Below are 13,958 nucleotides of genomic sequence, written 5' to 3'. Positions count from 1 at the left end.
TGCAATTTACCATTCAATATTGACTAGTGAGAATGTCACTCAATGATTACGTCTTGACCAGACAAAATTAGAATTATAGAGATCTTAAACTTTGAAAAAGCAATTGCCCTTGGGATTAATATTTTTTTTCTGATTATGCATACTTTGAGCAGCACTTCAGCTTTTTGAAATTATGTTTAGACAGAGCCAGCTCTAGCATTTTTGCTGTTCTAGGCGAAGCTGCTGTATATATGGCGAATACTCCTCCTGCCAATTGATGATCCTTTTTACAACATAACAGTTTCATAAATTTAGATTTTTTGCTATCATCCTTTGTTATAGTATTACCTATATAACATTTTTTTTGATAACTGGAAGTTTAAATGTCTCATGGGCTAATTTATATTGTTTTAATAAATTTTTAATGAATAGCAGTTTCTTACATATACTAGGTAAATAAATGTAATTTTGACTTGGCAAAAGTAAAAGGGATACTGTTTTGTCGGTGTTAGCGACTAAGTGACTTTGTCTTTCTTCTGAGGTTTCGTTTTGCTGACGTGCTCGCCCCTCTTGTGTTATTAGCAGCTAAGCAAATTTTCTGTTCCCTCGGAGGTGGAGCCCTTACCCCGACTCTTCAGGGCCGGAGAGACACACACACTTCCGTGCACAGACGTTAATATAGAAGATAAATATAACAATAATAAACAGGTTAATTGCTTGATAATAGTTTCATTTTACAAGTAAATACCGGCTTTAAAAAGACAGATTAAATATACCGTGTTTTTCCCCAATGGCAAATTAAAACTTTAAAGAAGCTTGAGAAGAAAAAAAAAAAAAAAGTATATAATAATAAACAAGGCAGCAGAAAGCAGAAAATCTGACTTACATCACACTTAATCTGGCAAGAGCTTCCAAAGCTGAGCCAATTCTGTTTGTGAAAGCAGGAATTAATATGTACACAATGATAAAATATTTGCAGCCAAACCCATATGAGCAATTTCATCAGCAAACACTTGGCATAAAGGCAGAACTGATATCAACTAAGGTGAGACAGTCACCTAACAAACAATGGATCCTGAAGATGAGAAATCTCAAACATCTGCTCTACCCAGAGTCGAAAGGTCACCTCAATAAATCTACCCAATTTCTCACATAAACGGAACGCTTGAGGTAACTGACAATAGTTTTGTGTGTATTCAGGAAGGAAATATTTAAAAGCTGAATAAAAGTTAAAAAGTAAAGAAATACTCCACCCAATATTGATTATTTTTATATATTAATTACCCCAGGTAGTTTGTAGTGATGGTCGAGAAAAAAATTTAATCTCATGTTTTTATGGAAAACAGATAACATTCCTGATTTATTGGAAGCCTATGGTTACAAACGCTGCGAAACCACAAATAATATCAAAAATGTCCATGGAAAACATCACCCAGTTGTATGATCATAATGTGCAACATGCATACATTTTAGCTAAAATATTGTTACATCAATACCTCAGAAAAAAATAAAAGCAGTCCACAGCCTTCCAGAAAAGCCTGCCCAGAAACCAGCAGTTCACTCCCGCAAACCTCCCAATATGTCTCAGTTTATGTAGTTTTACAAAGAAATGTGGGCTAAAATTCCACAAAAAAACTTTAAAAGATTGATATCCAATTATAGGAAGTGTTTAGTTGTACAGTAGTTGTAGTGATTTCTATTAAAAAGTGCTACAACTAAGAGTTGAAACTATGAAGGTGATTACTTTTCACATCGGTGATAGTGGTGTTGGATAATTTTCTTCCTTAAATAAAGAAAATAATGATTTAAAAACTGTATTGTGTGCAGGTAGGTTCCTTTTCTTTAATGTTGCCTTTTCTAATACTGTCTAAAGCCATTATGTAAAATATGCAGAAACTGAGAAAGTTAGGAAGGGGGCAAAACCTTTTTCACAGTAATATATACAGGATGTCCTCGGGTTACAACATCTCGACATACGACGTTTCGAGTTTACAACTCTCACTCCCATAAAAACTTAAAAAAATTGAGACGTGAGAAGGAATAAAGGTAAGGATTTTTTGTTATACTCATTTTTTCTGTTGCTACTGTACAGTGTACAGTGCAGTATATTTATGTCCTTTTCCTTTTTCTGTGGCTTAGTTGTGTTTTAATGTTCTAGATTATGATTTTGCAAATGTGTTAAGATAGGTAAGTGACTTAGGCTAGTGTGTGTTTCGACTTACACCAAAATTTGGGTTACATCGATGTGGTATGAATGGAACTGTGTCGTAACCCAAGGACCCCCTGTGTATGAATTTCCAAGTCTTTAATATGTTTTTGCACTCACCCAGTAGACGCATAACTAATTTTTCTTAAATAGTAACCCCAACTGTAACTGTTGTAACCACCAGGGGGTGCCACCAAGCCCAAGACTCAGTAATACCTAACACACATTTAGGATAAAATAACATATTTGTTTATCCTTGGCGCATTTCAATATCAACTATCCAAGATCAGTTGTACAATCACAATAAATAGAGCAATTCTTCCTCCCGCCATGTGTTGCCAGCTGCCTCCCATCTGTGACATATTGAAGTGAGGCAGTGGCCTCCCTTTTAAACAGGTCCCGAGAATGCTTCCGATACCACATTGTGTCGTCTTGGAAACACTTATGGGTCATACAGAAAGTAAGAAGGTCCTTCCCAGACAGCACCCTCAATCAGTACCAAGAAACCCTGACAGGGCTGCACTTCGGACTCCAACTCCTAAGCATCCCTATGGGTTTCCCAACTGGGCTACCATACAAGGACCACTGCCACCTGGCATATGGGGGATGGAACAGCTCCCAACACTTGGCCTCTGCTGGTCCATCCATTATTTCATACTGGTTGGGCAGAAGGTCTTTTCTCATCTTACCTATGATGGTCCGGGTTGGCTCCATGCTGTCAATCACCTTTGGCTACCCTATTGCACCTGAATCACTGATATGGTAACTGAGAGGAGCCTGACAGATAAGGACACATGCATTCCAGGCAAGGGGTAGGTGCAAAAGTGAATATCGCTTTTATTATAATTTCTCCAAAACTCAGTGTTTAAATAAATAGTACAGTGATTCAAAAAGATATAATGCAATAAATAGTTAATAAAAACAAGGTTAAAATCACTAGGCAGGACATGACTTCTTCTCAAATCAAAACTTCTCTGTTCACCCCACCCATGGCTCACCAGCAGGGTCCCCATTTGAACCGAACCTCACTCTTTCCAGCTCCTGCTGCCTTCCCCGGACTTACATGGTAGCAAGCACCAGGCTACTGCAGCTCACTGAGCCGCTCAGCTGGAGCAAACCTCCTCAGGCCCAGAGTGTGAGCTTCATGCTCCCATAAGGGGGATCTCTTCCCGGCTGTCTGCCTTCTATCTTGCTTGCACTGGTTCTCTCTCTTATCATGTGGCAGATGGCCTGTGCCCTTGCCCGGCCAAGACGCCCCTACGATGGAAGGAAGGACTGGTGTAGAGGACATATCCAGGGCAATACCTCCCCCAGAACATGAGAGGGCAACCCCCCTGGATTACATCAGGGCCACGGGTTTGGAGCTTAGAAGTTCAACCCTGCTGAAGCCTGTGGCTACTGCCAGGGGGCGCCTGGGCAGTTCCGGAGCCCTGGACTGCGGCACTTCCACCACAACAAGAAGTGCTGCCGGAAGAGGACAGGAGAGCACGTGGAGCACTTCCGGGTGCACTATTAAAAAAGCCACCGGGAAGTCGGGAGGAGGAAGGCAAAGCTTGCTGGGAGAGGAGCGGAGGCGGCAGAGAACAGAAGGAGAGAGAGAAGGGACTGTGTCATACTTGTGAGGAATGGGGAAGACGTTTTTCCACAAGGGATTAAAAAAACAAAAGTGTGTGGTGGTTTTGCATTTGTGTGTCACTATGCCTGTCTGTGTCCATTTCTGAGTAGTTGTACAGCCCCGATATACCACAACCTCCATCTCTTCTGTCTATGGATGTCTTCCTCTCCCCATCCCTGCCATGCAGGCTCCTCTTATAATCTCCTGACTAACTGGGTGCAGGTGTGATGAGCCGCTTCCTCCATGGAACTACTGAGGCCCTGACTGATCCGTCTTCCTCTGCACGTGTATGCAGTGCAATCAGCCAGCACTTCAATAATCACGGGGTGAAACACACATGTACACACATGTGCCCCATTGGAGCCTACACCTTTTGCATGTGATTATCTATTTAAAATTTGCACCATGCCACAGACCACCTATGACACTCCTGACCAATCCATTTGTTGTTTCAGTCTGGCCTCATGTCCGGGTAATAAATCATCTGCTTTCTTGGCCAGGATGCCTGTTCTCCTCCTACACAATATATAAAGCCAATTTCTTGAATATAAACCCATCTTTGTGATCATCAGGGTGAGACCAATTGATAATAATAATGCCCCCATAGCCTTACAGAGGAACACTCACGTAGATACAGGCTCACCATAATGAGCAGGGGCCATTGGGCCACAAAATATGGTGGAAGCAAAACAGCTGGAACTAAATGGTCCCAAGTGCTAGTGAAAAACTGTTGTCATTTCTACATGCTGTGATAAATGTATTCAAATACCCTTAGATGAAAGTCTGCAATGAGTACTTTAATCACATCTGAATTGTTTAATTTGTAATTTTAAACTGTGGCACAGAGGGGTAAATCATGGAAAAATGTGTTTTTGTCCCAAACATCATGGAGGGCACAACCAGAAAGTCAGAAACTTGGGAAAACCTGGTTCCTGCTTTGTTTATATTAAATTGTATTATCCCAATGCTTGTTGGAACCAATTCACCTTCTTGGCATGCAACACCTTAGTCATTGATTGGTTGGATGACTCTAAACACCATTTTAAAGTACGTATCTATAGTTGCTTATGTTTGGTTTGATTTGCTTTATGGAATATTTAAAATTTCTGCAAAAAATGATGCAACATCAAAAGTTAGCCGCAGTGGAAGAGACATCCCTTACTGACAATGAAAGATACTGTCTAAAGTCGACAGTGTGCAAAGGTGCAGTTTAAGGGGTGGCCAGGGATCCTGCACTCCCCCAACAGATGCACTATGCTATTAAAATATTTCTCAAATAGAGGGTCTTCTTAATTATTTTTTGTGACCCAGGTTCTCCCTGTGTGGAGTTTGCATGTAGTTCTGCATTGGTTTGCTATATGATTCCCTCCAAAAGTCCAAATATGCAGGTTATTTTATGATGCTAAACCTTCACTTTGTGATGGGCTGGTGCCCTGTCCTGGGGTTGTTCATGCCTGTGCCCGTTGCTTGCAGGGATGGGCTCCAGCAGCTCCCTATCCTGGATAAGTGGGCTTAGAGGATGGATGGATGGATCAAAAAATACTAAAATCCATCTTGCCCAAAGCAACTCTCTTGCACATTGCCTATCCTTAGAACAGACAGGGGAAATATTCTATACAGTTTTAATTACAGATTAAGTTACCATTTCAGACTTAGCTTGTGACAGGCATTTTCAACTTGTATATTTTGTATTCTGTATTTTCCTCTTTTATAGGTCTGATAGCTACTCCTGTCGACAAAGCATATCCTCACTAGTTAGTAGGAGTGATTGAAATGGCAGTGCGCGTGTGCCAGCACTTATGGCTGCCTGTACAAATACAGTGTGGCGGTCCGAACAAATCTCTTTAACATGTCACACTCACTCCCATGAAAATATATTTGAAAAACAAAAATGTGATATCTATGGAAGCTTATTCCCACCACTCAAAACAAATGTGATTATGTCAGCAATACTTCTCAATTAACAAAATACTTTTTGTTCTTAATGTCCTGTAAAGTAAATAAAATCCCCTTTTATCATATCCAACCCAAGACCCCAAAGATTCGACTTCTGAACAAATATCCTGCATCACCACCAGATTAAACTGATTCAAAATATAAGTTTGCAAATAAATGAATGCAATCTATTTATAGGTTTCTGTTACTCGATTGGACACAGAGCACTCTTTTATGATTGGCTGTGTGATTATGCCGTGCAATGAATCGCCATATCATCCCACCTCGCTTGCTTCTTCACTTAAACCCATTGCTGCTACCATAGTCACTAGCTCCCTGACACCCTAAACTGACTTCTTCTTCTTTCGGCTGCTCCCGTTAGGGGTCGCCACAGAGGATTATCTTCTTCCATATCTTTCTGTACTTTGTATCTTGTTCTGTTACTACCAACACCTGCATGTCCCCTCTCACCACATCCATAAATCTTCTCTTAGGCCTTCCTCTTTTTCTCTTGCCTGGCAGCTCTATCCTTAGCATCCTTCTCCCAATGTACTCAACATCTCTCCTCTGCACATGTCCAAACCAGTGCAATCTTGCCTCTCTGACTTTGTCTCCCATCCTTACAACTTGAGATAACCCTCTAATGTACTCATTTCTAATCCTATCCATCCTTGTCACATCCAATGCAAATCTTTAACTCTGTCACCTACAGCTCTGTCTCCTTCTTTCTGGTCAGTCCCACCATTACCAACCCATATAACACAGCTGGTCTCACTACTATTCTATAGACCTTCCCTTTCACTCTTGCTGATACTAGTCTGTCACAAATTACTCCTGACACTCTTCTCCACCCATTCCACCTTGCCTGCACTCTCTTTTTTACCTCTCTTCCACAATCCCCATTGATCCCAAGTATTTAAACTCATCCACCTTCGCCAACTCTACTCCTTGCATCCTCACTATTTCACTGACCTCACTCTCATTTACACACATGCATTCTGTCTTGTTTCTACTGACCTTCATTCCTCTCCTCTCTAGAGCATATCTCCACCTCTCCATGGTCTCCTCAACCTGCTCCCTACTCTCGCTACAGATCACAATGTCATTAGCAAACATTATAGTCCACGGGGACTCCTGTCCAATCTCGTCTGTCAACCTGTCCATCAACATTGCAAATAAGAAAGGGCTCAGAGCCGATCCCTGATATAATCGCACCTCCACCTTGAATGCATCTATCACTCCTACTGCAGACCTCACCACGGTCTCACTTCCCTCGTACATATCCTGTACAACTCTTACATACTTCTCTGCCACTTCCGACTTCCTCATACAATACCACAACTCCTCTAGAGGCACCCTGTCATATGCTTTCTCCAGGTCCACAAAGACGCAATGCAATTTCTTCTGGCCTTCTCTAAACTTCTCCAACACCCTCAGAGCAAACCTTGCATCTGTGGTGCTCTTTCTCAGCATGAAACCATACTGCTGCTCACTAATCATCACCTCACTTCTTAACCTAGCTTGCACTACTCTTTCCCATAATTTCATGCTGTGGCTCATCAATTTTATCCCCCTGTAGTTACTACAGTCCTGCACATCCCCCTTATTCTTATATATCGGCACCATAACACTTCTTCTCCACTCCTCAGGCATCCTCTCACTTTCCAAGATTCCATTAAACAATCTGGTTAAAAACCCACTTACTAAGCAAGGACCAGTTCCGGCTGCAAAAAGACTGGACTGGCCAAATGTTCCATTCTAGCTTTACAAAGAAAACTAGAGGTGTGGAAATCCTCATACATACTGTAGAACAGTCTCATTTGTAGCATCAGATGTAGTATCTGATCCTGAAGGGAGATATGTGATTGTCATGGGCAACTTATTTAATTGTAAAGTGATTTTGATAAATGTTTATGCACCTAATATCGATGATAAGGAATTCATGCAAAATGTATTTGCATCCATTCCCAATATGAACACTCATAAAACTATAATGGCTGGGGACTTTAATTGTGTTTTAAACCAACTCTTAGATAGACTTCCTGTCACAGGGGGGGGATGACATCTAATACAGCTAAGACAATTACACAGTTTGTAACTGACCACAACTTATCAGACCCCTGGAGGTTTCTAAACCCAAACTCAAGAACATATTCGTTCTACTCACCAGTACATCATTGCTATTCAAGAATTGATTATTTCTTTATAGATAATAATTTCTTGCCTACGATTAAATCTTGCAAGTACAACGCTATTGTTATCTCCGAACATGCACCTCTGATCTTGGAGCTAAAGTCATTATGTCCCACACACTCACCTCGCAGATGGCGTCTTAACTCACTTCTATTAGCAGACGAGAATTGTACAGAATTTATATCAAAACAAATCAGCTTCTTCCTAGAGACAAATACTGTAGATCCTCGGAGGTGTCTGCAGGAATACTCTGGGAAACTCTTAAGGCCTTCTTAAGAGGACAGATTATTTCATATCTTTCCCACAGAAATAAATTAGAAACCAAGAAAGTATCAAAGCTAAGAAGCGAAATTACTAAAATAGAAGAAGAACATGCTAGGCATCCAAGTAAGGCTCTACATAGGAAACGTCAGGCTCTGCATTCAGAACTCAACCTCCTGACAACTAAAGAAACTGAACAACTAATTTATAAATCAAGACATCATTACTATGAACACGGAGAGAAAGCTAATAAGCTTTTAGCTCAACAAATCCATAAGCAAGAATTTGCAATGCAATCCCAGTAATCACCAACACGAACGGAGATGAAATCATTGACCATAAAAACATAATGTACACATTTAGAGACTACTATAAATCCTTATATTCTACTGAGTTTAAAGAAGACAACACACAATCTAATGCATTTCTGGATACATTACAGATACCACAAACAGATATGTTTAGTGTGGAGGAACCTGGCGCTATCAGAATTACTAGATGCTATAAAGTCACTTCAAGTCGGGAAAGCAGCAGGCCCTGATGGCTACCTTTTAGAATTTTATAAGAAATTCTCCTCAGCTAGCTCCCTCTTATTAGCAACATTTACAGAAGCTAGAGACAATCAAATTTTACCTCAAACTTTTCACCAAGCATTAATCACCGTCTTTCCTAAACAAAATAAGGACTTATTGCATACAATGTGCATCATACAGACCAATTTCACTATTAAATAATGATGTTAAAATACTCTCAAAAATCATAGCTAGAAGGATGGTGAAAGTGCTGCCTTCGATAATATAACAAAATCAAACTGGATTTATTAAGGGTCGACACTTCCAATCTTCGACGCCTGTTTAATGTAATATACTCACAAGTAAAGTCAAACACCCCAGAAATATTATTATCATTGGATGCAGAAAAAGCATTTGACATGATTGAATGGAAATACCTTTTCACTACATTAGAGAAATTTGGGTTTGGCCCGAACATTTGTGCATGGATCAAACTACTGTATACCAATCCAGAAGCTTCAGTTTGTATTAACAACATTTGTTCAGACTACTTTAAACTAGAACGTGGTACCAGACAAGGATGCCCTTGTCACCACTGCTATTTGCAATTGCCATTGAACCACTGGCAGTTCACTGTCGAAATGCTATCAGATAAAGGGATTATCAGAGGAGGACTGGAACAGAAAATTTCTCTATATGCAGATGATATGGTACTGTATATATCAGACCCACAAAATTCTGTGCCTGCAGTCTTAACAGCACTCACAGAATTTCAAAAGATCTCTGGTCTCAGAATTAATTTGAATAAAAGTGTACTCTTTCCAGTGAATTCTCAAGCATATAATATTAGATTAGACACCCTACCTTTTATCATTGCAGATCAGTTTAAATACCTAGGGGTAAACATCACAAGTAAACATAAAGCTCTTTATCAACAAAATTTTGCCATCTGTATGGAAAAAATTAAGCAAGACTTGCATAGATGGTCAACCCTTCATCTCACTCTAGCTGGAAGAATTAACGTTGTTAAGATGAATATTCTTCCTAAGCTTCTTTTTTTATTTCAAAACATTCCAATATACATCAATAAATCATTTTTAAGCAATTAGATTCAACAATAACCTCATTTATTTGGAACTCAAAACATCCACGTATCCAAAAAGCGGCCCTACAAAGACCTAAGGCAGAAGGTGGCATGGCTCTACCTAACTTTCAGTTTTATTACTGGGCAGCAAACATACAAGCTATAAAAACCTGGACACAAATAGATGAACATACACAGGCTTGGTCCGCAATAGAAGTAAAATCCTGCAGTACTTCTTTATATTCCCTGCTCTGTGCCCCAATAAATGCAAGTTATCGCCAATATACTAATAATCCAATTGTGCTTCACTCACTCAGAATATGGAACCAATGTAGAAAGCATTTTAAGATGGAGAATCTTTTATCTGTGGCACCTCTGCAAGAGAACCACCTCTTTCAACCCTCGCAAACATATGCAGTTTTAATATCTGGAAAAGATTTGGGATTAAATTGCTTAGAGATCTTTATATAGACAACGTCTTTGCATCCTATGAACAATTACATTCCAAATTTAACTTTCCAGCTACACATTTCTTTCACTATCTTCAAATTAGGAACTTTGTTAAACAGAACCTGCCCGATTTTCCTCATCTTGCACCCTCCTCCATGCTGGAAAAAATATTGCTCAATTTCAAGGACTTAGACACCATCTCTGCAATATATAAAATTATTTTACAGTCCCTCACTTTCAAAGATCCAAGAGGACAATGGGAAAAAGATCTCTTAATCAATATATCGGAAAAGGAGTGGAAGGTAGCAAAGCAGAGAATTCACTCATACTCCATATGCGCAAAGCATACAATTATTCAACTCAAAATTATATATCGAGCACATCTGTCTCGCTTAATTTGTCCAAAATGTTTCCAGGGCAAGATCCAACCTGCGAACACTGCAATCAAGTCCCAGCCTCACTGGGTCACATGTTTTGGGCCTGCACCAAATTAACATCATTTTGGACCAAAATTTTTAAGTGCCTTTCAGACAGCCTTGGTGTCACAATCCCTCCTAACCCATTAACAGCTGTGTTTGGTGTTCTTCCAGATGGGCTTAAAGTGGAGAAGGACAAACAAACTGTGATTGCATTCACTACACTTTTGGCACACAGACTTATTTTGCTAAACTGGAAGAATCCTAACTCTCTTTTTTTAAGTCAGTGGGAAACCGATGTTTTATACAATTTGAAATTGGAAAAAAATCTAAATTTCAGTTAGAGGATCGGTACAGAATTTTTTCAAAACCTGGCAGGATCTAATCAATGATATTTTAGAATAAACTCTTAAAGCACCGAGGAAGTAATTCTTTCTGCATTTCTTTTTCTTCTCCATTCATCTCTATTGCCCTTTTAAACTAATCAATTTAAGTATGTTTATAAGCCTTAAGTTTTACTCCGTTGGCCATACTCTCTTTCTTAGGGGTGGGGGTTAAGTTGTTTTTATCCTATTTTTTTTTTTTTTGTAAAAATTGATCTATTTGTATGGAATAATTACAATAAAATTAATAAAATAAAAAATGCCACTGTCATCTCTCCTAAACACCTCCATGCTTCCATAGGTATGTCACCTGGACCAACGGCTTTTCCATTTTTCATCCTCTTCATAGCTGTCCTTACTTTCTCCTTGTTAATCTTTTGCACTTCCTGATTCACTATCTCCACATCATCAAACCTCTTCTCTCTCTCGTTGTCTTCATTCATCAGCCTCTCAAAGTATTCTTTCCATCTGCTCAGCACACTCTTCTCCCTTGTGAATACGTTTCTATCTTTATCCTTTATCACCTTAACCGGCTGCACATCTTTCCCACCTCGGTCCCTCTGTCTAGTACAGGTCCTTTTCTCCCTCCTTAGTGTCCAACTTCTCATACAACTCATCATATGCCTTTTCTTTAGCCTTCGCCACCTCTCTCTTCACCTTGCTCCTCATCTCCTTGTAGTCTTGTCTGCTTTCTGCATCTCTCTGACTATCCCACTTCTTCTTTGCCATCCTCTTCCTCTGTATACTCTCCTGTACTTCCCCATTCCACCACCAGGTTTCCTTTTCCTCCTTTCTCTTTCCAGATGTCACGCCAAGCACCCTTCTTGCTGTCACCATTACTACATCTCGTGTAGTTTCCAAAATGCCTGGTAATTTTTCACTACCACCAAGTGCCTGTCTCACCATCTCCCTAAACTCAACTTTGCAGTCTTCCTTTTTCAACTTCCACCATTTGATCCTTGGCTCTGCCCTCACTCTCTTCCTCTTCTTGATCTCCAACGTCATCCTACAGACCACCATCCTATGCTGTTTAACTACACTTTCTCCTGCCACCACTTTTGCAGTCTTCAATATCCTTCAGATTGACTCTTCTGCATAGGATAATCTACCTGTGTGCATCTTCCTCCACTATTGTACATAATTCTATGTTCCTCCCTCTTCTTAAAATACGTATTCACCACAGCCACGTCCATCCTTTTGGCAAAATCCACTATCCTCTGACCTTCTTCATTCCTCTCCTTGACACCATACCTACTCATCACCTCCTCGTCCCCTCTGTTCCCTTCACCAACATGTCCACTGAAATTGCTCCAATCACCACTTTCTGTCCCTTGAGTACACTGTTCATCACTTTATTCAACTAACTCCAAAAATCTTCTTTCTCATCCATTGCACACCCAACTTGCGAGGCATATGCAATAACATTCATCATCACACCTCCAGTTTCCAGCTTCATAATCATTACTTTGTCTGACACTCTTTTCACCTCCAAAACACTCTTGACATACTGTTCCTTCAGAATAACCCCTACTCTGTTTCTCCTCCTATCCACTCCATGATAGAACAATTTGAATCCACCTCCGATCCACCTGGCCTTACTCTCCTTCCATTTAGTCACTTGCATGCACAATATATCAACCTTCCTTCTCTCCATCATATCTGCTAACTCTCTCCCCTTACCAGTCATACTGCCAGCATTCAAAGTTCCTATCAGTTCCACTCTCTTTACCTTTCTCCTCTCCTCCTGCCTCCAGAAACATCTCCCCCCTCGTCTTCTCCATCGGCCAACAGTAGCCCAATTTCCACCAGCACCCTGTTGGCTAACGGTACTGGTGGCGGTCGTTGTTAACCAACGGCCCGACCGATCCGGTATGGAAATTTGTATTGTTGTCTGCATATTGATTTGGCAAACTTTTACACCAGATGCCCTTCCTGATGTAACCCTCCCCATTTATCCGGGCTTGGGACCGGCACAAAGAAACACACTGGTTTGTGCGTCCCCTGTGGATGGGAACACCCTAAACTGAGAGGATTAAAATTAAAATAATGCAATACTTTTGCCAAGTAACGCAATAATTATTGACTAATAACGCAACAAATTGAAAAAATAAAACAATTTTTAAGGGGCTGGAATAAGCTTTCTTAGATATCTCTCTCTTCAAAGAAGCCAACGGAAACGCTCCTATTTTCAAATCAACTTTAAGCCCCGGGAAGCTCAAGCATGTTACGCAAGGTACTGTGTACATTTTCTAAGTTGTTAAAATAAGAATGTGCTTATTTTACCCCAATTGAAATACATAGGTAAACTTAAAAGCGCATCATTTATATGGTTCGTTTTCTCTCCCTTCCCCGCCAAAATACTCAGCCTATGGCAGCGTGAACCCCTTATCAAACAAAAACACACGGAATAACAATATAAAATTAATAAAAATACATGATCGCAGTAGTTTCCTCCGCATGAATTCTTTTGGTAAATATCTGTCTTTTAATTTTATGTACATGATCTTATCGCTGCAGTAGCGCCTCTTTTAGAGCTCTTACTGGTAACGTACAAACTGATGGAGCTTTGATTCCTTACACTTAGTACATATTTAAAAAACAGACTCCTTCGAACAAGTCAATGGATTCGTGCGTTAAAGCTCATTATCATCCACTGATATTCCTCAATACATCAAACGTACCCAATCCCATTTTATTTACCTTCAAAAATATATCCCTATCAAAACTTTTCACGTCGCCCCTGTATTGCTCAGCTTCGTTGTCCGCTAAACTCAACAATGCGGACCACTTAAAGGATTTGACAGTCAATAGCAGGTGCACAAACCGCAGATTCGCGCTCACGGAGGGGGAGGAGTCAGCGCGCAGGTAACTTGGCTTCTATTGGCTGACCGCATGGTTCAGTTTTGTCCCGGACAGCAAGCCGT

This window comes from Polypterus senegalus, chromosome 2, assembly GCF_016835505.1.
Source record: "Polypterus senegalus isolate Bchr_013 chromosome 2, ASM1683550v1, whole genome shotgun sequence".
NCBI classification, from domain to species: domain Eukaryota; kingdom Metazoa; phylum Chordata; class Cladistia; order Polypteriformes; family Polypteridae; genus Polypterus; species Polypterus senegalus.
Note: the sequence above shows the minus strand (reverse complement) of the source record.